Consider the following 8066-nt stretch of genomic DNA (forward strand, 5'->3'; position numbering starts at 1 on the left):
TGACTGGTAGAATAAAATAATTGCGTTGCCGTGGTAGTGGAACATATCACATGATAAGATTTTATGTGCTTTCCATCTCGGATATGTGTAATTTCCACAAATCCGTAATGAACCGTGCGATATAGACCCCTTGTATATGATAATTTGATCTGACTGCTTTCTTGATGAACGCAATGCCCATTGCAATGATTACAATTACATCTGGTCTAGTGTATTTCAATTCTTCGTTAGCAGATCTCAAAAACTCCGCCATCAATCCCAGTGGCCCTTTCGACGTTGATGTGCAGATATTTTTATAAGTATTGTAGATTCGGCATATAAATTATTGCATCTTCAGTTCTGTAGTTTGTACCATATCTCCGAATACGACCATGTCTAGGACGTATTGAAATGCAGCGATAATGGAATCGTTTCGCGGCTCTTCCTTTTCGAAGCAGTGTTTTATCATGTCCTCCCATGACTTATGGTATCGAGTACAAAATCTGTCCATCTTTTCAATGTAGAACAATTGTTTCTTCTGTTTTCAAGTGCGCGTCTACACTTAATTAAAAGCATATCCATGATCATTTTATTGATTAAATTTTTTTAGTATGTTATTAATATCCACATGCCATGAGAATTATGGAAATTGATTTACAAAAAGATGTGATGCGAGAAAAAATGTGCGCTTTCAATGATTCTATGTAGGCCATACTAGAGCCCGTCCCTCCCTAACTTGCTGTTGGTGTTGGGGGTCGTCGGGTTTCATCACACTTGTGTGTATGATTACAGTTAATAAAAATATTGTGTTTGATCTGTGATACCTATTCAATGCTATTGCATCATGCCTGTAATAAGTATATTCTTTGTTACATGTATTGTGTTTCTTCTACAGTTTTTTTTGGCTGGGTTTTTCTCCTTCACACAGAGTCATAACATAATTTCTGATGACTTTATTACATATATTTTCACTTGCACTTTTGTGTATGGCTATCCTTTGCATGTAAACAGCGTACTGCACACCTGTTGTCGCTGAAAAAACAATTGCGATTGAATTCTTCACAGATTGAAAAATTACGAAAGAAGTCGGGCCAGGCTGAAGGGTAAGCGCGCACGCAGCCCTCCGGACACGCGCCACCCCCCGCCGCACCCCTCCACCCGAGCGCCGCCCCTGTTACAGGTGGTGAAGGTTTTTCGGCTGGGTTTTTCACCTTCACCTGATTGGCATCACAATTGGCACAATTCCCAGCAATATTGGCTTTAATAAATATATCTCAACTTGATTGGCATTACAATTGGCATTAATAAATATATTTTCACATGTACTTTTTCTGTATGACCCTTCTTTGCATGTCTCTGCATGTTATAATCGCGCGGATAACCCTCCGCACACGCGCCGCGCTGGGAAAAATACGCGCTGGGCTCAGGGCAGGGGTGCCGTAGTTTCGCCCCCCCCCCGCTTATAGGACCAGACTAAGTACTACTAACGTTCCAAAGAAAAGACAGCATCCCCTGACGACTCACACAGCATCCACTCTGCAGGACCACTGTGTTTTCGGTTCTGGAACGGGATGCTTTGTTGAGCAGTCGTCGGACACCGTTGTGGTGAGGTTGCTCATCACCTGTGTCCTCGTGTCTATCTTTGCGTCTATGTGTGGATGCTGTAAAGAACTCGTACACTTGCTCGAGGAAATCTAAAAAGGCAACAGCAGCACGGCAGCATCTGGCAGTTAATTTTGCCACCACATTCAGACAGCGCGCTGAGCAAGGAACCCGCGTAGCCAGGTGCTTTTTCTGTCGTACTCCTTGAAGACCTTTGTACGTTCTACTCATGGACGCATCATTGTCGAAGGACTATATACCCTGCCTTCCTTGATGTTTATGCCATGTGCGTCGAATAGAGCTTCGAACATGTCCTCAGCACTATGCCCCTGAATACACATGAACCGTACACGATGGAAAACAACTGCTTCTCAGGCTGAAACACACAGCATTGTGTGCTTCACCTTGAGCCTTGTGTTAACACAAGCCTCAAGGTGCCTAAGAACATGAGCAACTGAATTATGGCAGTGAACTATACGCATATCTTTCAACTGGGGTGGTATTCTCCAGGTGCACGAAAGTTCTTGCTCCATATATGGTTTTGGCGAGAACCTAAAACCGTATCGTTTGTAGAAGAAGCAGTGATAATTTCAGTGGTGGGGGCCCTGGGCATACGCCCCGTTTGCCCCCCCCCCTAAATCAGGCACTGGGTGTACGCGGAAACAAGTGAGCTTTGATGTAAAACAAATGGCCCCAACATGTTGGGATACGGTGGAGAGAACGGGAGGGGTATATTACGCGTGTGTGTTCCGGCTATCTAGTTTTCTGTGCGGCTGGCATTCACCGCGGTAAGTTGAGCTATCCTTTGTTGACATGGGGTGTGATGTAGATTTGTGAACCTGGAAGGTGCGCGATATCTTCATTTTGATGTGTCTATATCGGCGCATGTTGAGCCCGTGCGTCGTGACCATCTGCAGATTATGCATTCAAAATTGGTGTGTGTGTGTTTGTTTGTGGGTGTGTGTGCGTAGCTACGGCGTGTGAGGTGAAAAATTGCAATATACGCCGACATGGGCAGGCTAAAATCGCGTGAGCTGTCCACGCGCGGGAAATTCGTGTGTCAGAAATTGCTGCATGGTGCTCGTGTCGCGTGACAAGTTTGTGGTGTGAAACTTGTCATATTTGTAACTGTGATACTCTTATGGTGAACACATTTTTTCTGAGATGAACTTGTTCAAAATGGGACGAGCTTTGTTCATTTTGAATCTGCGTGCTCACCCTAAACTGATATTTCTAATGGTGCTTCTTACTGTTCAGTAGTGCTTTTACGTACTGTTGAGAAGGAACGCGTGCGAACCACGGAGGTGTGTCGCGTGAAATATACGTTGGATATGTTTATGGTGCACTCGCAGAATGTTCTGGGAGAGCTCTGAAGGCAATCTGAAATTGCGTTTCTTCCTTCTTAGCTTGCGTTGAGTACAATTCTTCTTTTTAAGATTGAGTACGTGCGGAGCTTCACTGCATAGTACCAACCACTATGAGTTTATTCGACCACTTTGCTTAATAAGCGTTGAAATCATTGGAACGTTGAAGTATCAGCGAGAAAAAGAATCTTGAGCTACACCGCATAGCATCACTATGGGTTTTCTTAGCCATTCTGCTTGACAAACATTGCAATCATTTTTATGTTGAAGTGCACAGCCCACTGTATAAGACAAAAACGATCCTAAGCTTCATTGCAGTGCACAGGGTCGGTACCGCGGACCTGTTCCGGTGTGGCCGTCGTGACTGCTTCTGGGCACGGTAGCGGATCGTCGGTCGGAGATGGCACTTGACTGGGTTGGGTGACTCTGTCGCTACTCGGATCTATGTGATCAGCGTGAACCCAACGTAGGCGATTACCAGCTGATCGAACTTCATAAATAAATAACCTTGCCAATTCTCCGAACTACGTTTCGTGTTTTCCAATGATGCTTGTCTAAAACATCGGCAACCCATACGGAGTCTGTGACAGCAAAACTGCGTTGCCGTGAGTTATACGGTCATAGTAGTTCTTCTGCCTGCTCCTTGCACCCGCCGTGTGCGGTTCCAAGCCCAATCGTGTTGGTTCGTTGTCCTGGTCGGGTCGGAGGAGATCAAGAACTGACCTGAGCTGTCTGCCAACAAGGAGCATACATGGACACTTTCCCGTAGTTACGTGTGGAGTGATTCGATACTGTAGGGGGAAAGTGTATTGCCTCTTTCCGGGTTTCTCCTCTCCGCAGAGCGGTCTTAAAAGTTCGCACAAAGTTTTTGGCTTGGTCATTGGACTTCGAGTGGTACGGTGGAGTTAGGATATGTTAAATGCCATGCTATTGCAGGAACTCCTTGAAAACTTCACTGGTGAATTGCGGCCCATTATCGGTGACAAGTTGCTCGGGAAGTCCATGGCGAATGAAGATGTCGTGCAACGTCGCTGTAGTAGCAGGAGCAGAGGTTGACGACATTACCGCAACCTCTGACCACTTGCTGTACGCATCAACGACGATTAAGTAGTTGATTGTGGAATTTTGCGAAGTCATAATGAAGGCGTGTCCACGGTGCATTAGGAGGTTCCCATTGATGCAGGGGAACAGGCCGTGCTTGTTCGCTGAATTCCGCACAGCAGTCGCAACTTCGGCAAAGTGTCTCAATCCCTTTGTCTATCTTAGGCCACCATATATATATGACCTAGTCAGCATTTTCATTTTAGTCTGGCCAATGTGGCAGAATGCAAGACATAGAGGACTTGGGACTGAAACTTCTTTTGGAAACAACGTCCACAACCCCCATACAATGCAGCCCCTCAGAACTGAGAGTTCCATCTGGAGGGCTGTGAAAGGGTCTGCATCCGGCGATAAATCCGAGAGAAGAGTGAGTCTCTAGCGGTTTCCTTGGCCATGTCATCTGCCGAAACTGGGAAGTTGATGGTGGTAAGACGAACCGCCATGCCATCCGCGAGATCGACATCACCTTGAACGAACTCTTCGAACTATGGATCACGTCCCACTGCCAAGCGTGACAATCCATCGGTATTTGCAATGTCCTTGGTAGACTTGTACTGAATGTTGTACGAGTAGTTCATGATAATAAGAGCCCAGCTTTGTGAACGGTTTGCCGCGGTCAGCGGCACCCCCTTGTACGGACCAAAAATAGTTGTCAGAGGCTTATTTATTTATTTATTTCAAGACAGCTCCAAATGTCCCTTGAGGGACATTACATGGGGGGGGGGGGGTTACAACAATAAGGGGTTACAGCATCGCGAGTATATGTACATAACTTTTAGTACAAAAAAATAGAAAAAGAAAATACAACGCCGTGATAATGTGAGATAATAATGTGACATATACAACGAAATTTATGCATGAAGAATATGCAACGTGGTACATCATCAGCTACAATGAAAATGGATCATGTGATATACGTTAATAGTACGTTAAGAGGTACTGTACATAAGGAAACACATAGGAAGGTAACCAGATAATAACTACGAGAACAGAACAGATATGGCATTATGAAATTCTTGAGTTAGTATTATTGTAGCGATGCTGCTCGGAAGGTCATTCCATTCTAGGACGGTGCGGCAAAAGAATGATTTTGAAAAAAAAAAACACACACACACACATTAGAATGACATAAAAAGCGGTCAACTTTATTTGGGTGACCAAGGCGGGGAAAGATGGCAGTGGATCGGCGAATCGGACACTGTTGTGAGGGAATGTTGTGTAAGAATTTATGAAAGACAGATAGACGTGAGATAAGACGACGCTGTTCTAAGGATGACAGGTTAAAGGGACTGTCGCATCCAGAACCGTGCTTACGAATCCAATACCAATGTGTTCGGTACACTACCACCGAGCTATTTGCCAACTTTTCTCCTTCCAAAACTGCCGGGGTGATGAGGAATCGAATTTAAAAGATGCGGTTTCGTTTTGATCTTCGAAAGCGCCAGTGCGGAATCTGGCTAATCCGCTGTGAAGGACGCTGTCGTCTGCCGCCAAGTCTGGGGCTGCTATGTTTTTTCCTGCACGTCGCCCGTATTCACATGTGACACTTTCTAGTGACGCCGATACTCTTTGTGAATCGGGATAATCTCTACGCTTGCATCCTTCGCGTGAGATGTCGTTTGGAAACCGACGCAGCCTTCCTGACTCCGGGAAAACTTCCTTCGAAAACCTCGACGTTTGATTTCGCACGCCTAGGGTACAGCTACAGCCAGACCCCAGACGAAGCGAAAGTTGGAAGCAGCTACATCACTAGCGGATATCCAGATGAAGCAAGGAGTGTTCATGCTGTCCGTGTATGCTCCTCGCATTTCACCGATAATGTGTACCTGTATGAGAACTTCAAGCAAGTGCAACTTGGATTGACACAAAAAAGGAACGAATTGAAACTTGACGCCTTTCCGACAGTGTTCCACGAACAAAGCGAGCCAGCAACTTCGACAGTAAGTCACAATGTCTATGTAGTTTCCCAATCGGATCTGTCACTCTTGCGCGTGAGTAACATAGCAGCAAAAGACGAAATCGGTACAACGTAAGGTATCCCCTAACCTATGATTAATAATTAGATAAATAAAATACAATAAACAAGTAGAAGAACATGATGTCACTCATATGAACGTGATTGGCTTTTCTCGTTGTCGGACGTGTTATCAATGAACTTTCTCTGTTACTGAACCTGTGACGTCTGTGCCATGAGGTAGACATGATTGATTTTCATGTGTATTACAGCTGCAGGCAGCTCAACAGGGTCAAGCGCAAGTACGTATATTACTTAAATACATATAATGTGTTTACAATTTTTGGACACAGAACAATTCGCAAACCATGAACCACGATCACTAAAAGGAAGAACTGGCGCTGTTTGTGTGCTGGTGTTACAAACAGGCACTATATACAAGAAGTATCTCTGTCCGTAACATAAGCGCCATAAACCACTTCCCAGTTTCCTTTTATCTCGCTGTTTGTGAACTGTTTGTGTGCTGTAGGGCGGCGGTTTTTGCGGTTGTCGTAGCCAACTTGAGGTGCACTTTTGACGTTCTGTGTTATAGAAGGACCAGGTGCTGCTGATCCAAGTCCGACCCTTCCATGAAACGGCATCAAATGGCACGGCAACGGCATGAAACGGCAACAATGTACGTGTGTACACGGCAATTTTGCTGAGAGACCTGGTTTTTACACTAATGCCTTTACGACGCCTCTGACAAATTAGGATCTTCCAGAACAGTGCTTTCTTCATCCAAGTTCAAGAAGTAAAGAGAATGACTTCTTGGCTTCTACTGACATCTCACAGCTACATGCCAATACAAAATAACTTGAAAGAAGGAAATGAAAAACAAAGAAAAATAAAAGGTCCTTTTCAGGTCCACCCAAATCTTTGTGCAGAGGCTGACAACAACAACGTTATTGTGAGATGATGAATGATGCTGATGCAGCGTTGAGATTAAGCCATTGTTTCCTTTTTTGCAATGCTATGCATTACTGCTGGTTAAATGTAAAATGATGCACCTGCCTCCAGACATTAAAGGGGCTACAAGAGATGTAGTGTCAATTCAACAGAAAAACTGCATGTTCTACGAGGCACTAGCTGTCACATAAGCATTGGCCAAATTTGCTGTCCTGTGAGCTTTGATAGGATATGCCGTAGATAGTAAGAAGCCTCTTACTGTAAAAGGGGGGTGCATTATTCGAGTAGTCGGGTCTGAGGCATGAGGGTCATTTCAGGATGTACTGACCCTTCCAAAATTTTACACTTGGTTGTGCCCAGAGATCGATCCAGATCCCCCCCAATACCCAAAGTTTTTTTCCTGTGTACCACTGTTATAATGAAACCGTCTAGAAATGTAAGGAACACAGAATTCTAGATTTTCATTGCAATTGAAGTACTTACGACGCTGTTTTTTTTTTTTTTTGTGAGTCCCCGCTTCAGATCCCAAGGGACATTGCCAGTGTGGGGCACGCTGATAAGTCTCTGTGCATAGCAAATAATAAATATCTGTGCATGAAGAGTTGGATGTGGACTTGTGCAATGGCTCTTGAATGGACAACACTCAGTCAACACAAATATTTATTCACATTTACCGGCACCGGGATTCGAACCCGGGAGGTACCCGGGTTCGAATCCCGGTGCCGGCTGTGCTGTCTGGGGTTTTTCCTGGGTTTTCCTCAGACGCTTTAAGACATATGTCGGCACAGTTCCCTTAGAAGTCGGCCCAGGACGCACATTCCCCCAGGGCGTCAGTCGTGACGTTGCCCACATACGTGAGGCCGACAACGGCAAGCCCTATCGCCATCACCACCACCACCTATTCACATTTGCGTAACCTATTGCCTATCATTATAATAATTATTATAATGCATAGACAAGAGTTAATGCTCTGCCAAGAATCTCTGAAGTTACAGTCTTGAAAGCTGTTTTCAAAACTGGTGCGAAAACAATTGGATCAATGGCAGGTATCAAAATTTGTTTTGCTGTATCAAGGCAGAACAATCTTCCGTGGGAATGACAAATTGTGGACATTCCCA

General features: G+C 44.8%; 1 long non-coding RNA gene across 1 annotated transcript; it reads left to right on the forward strand.

Moving 5' to 3' along the window:
- Positions 1–5898: 5898 nt before the first annotated feature.
- LOC135383495 (uncharacterized) lies at positions 5899–6826 on the forward strand. The gene is made up of 3 exons (XR_010419911.1): positions 5899–5986; positions 6273–6302; positions 6593–6826. It is a non-coding gene; the product is annotated as an uncharacterized LOC135383495 (long non-coding RNA).
- The last annotated feature ends 1240 nt before the right edge of the window (positions 6827–8066 follow it).

This window comes from Ornithodoros turicata, chromosome 2, assembly GCF_037126465.1.
Source record: "Ornithodoros turicata isolate Travis chromosome 2, ASM3712646v1, whole genome shotgun sequence".
NCBI classification, from domain to species: Eukaryota; Metazoa; Arthropoda; class Arachnida; order Ixodida; family Argasidae; genus Ornithodoros; species Ornithodoros turicata.